This window comes from Etheostoma spectabile, chromosome 12 (genome assembly GCF_008692095.1).
Source record: "Etheostoma spectabile isolate EspeVRDwgs_2016 chromosome 12, UIUC_Espe_1.0, whole genome shotgun sequence".
NCBI lineage: Eukaryota > Metazoa > Chordata > Actinopteri > Perciformes > Percidae > Etheostoma > Etheostoma spectabile.
This window is the reverse complement of record NC_045744.1, coordinates 30454810-30455027: the sequence shown is the minus strand read 5'-3', so window position 1 is coordinate 30455027 and position 218 is coordinate 30454810. Positions and strand designations below refer to the sequence as shown.

The window sequence follows — 218 nt, the reverse complement described above, 5'->3', positions numbered from 1 at the left end:
ACCCTCTGCTTTGCCTCTGTCACGGCAGAGGCTGCAGCCCTTCGGGCCCGTTGGTACCTTGCAGCTGCCTCCAGAGTCCTCCAGGATAACATATCCCGGAAAGACTCCTTCAGTCCCTGGCCACCGGTGTCCACAAGGGTGTTCGTGGGTTACCGCCCCCTGAGGCACCTAAGACCCTAAGACCACAGCTCCCTACCGCAGCTTCAGCAATGGAAACT

At 59.6% G+C, this 218-nt stretch overlaps 1 protein-coding gene across 1 annotated transcript in view; it reads left to right on the top strand.

Moving 5' to 3' along the window:
• LOC116699831 (potassium voltage-gated channel subfamily H member 6) overlaps positions 1-218 on the top strand; it is a 142747-nt gene that overhangs the window by 130342 nt on the left and 12187 nt on the right. The window lies entirely within an intron of this gene.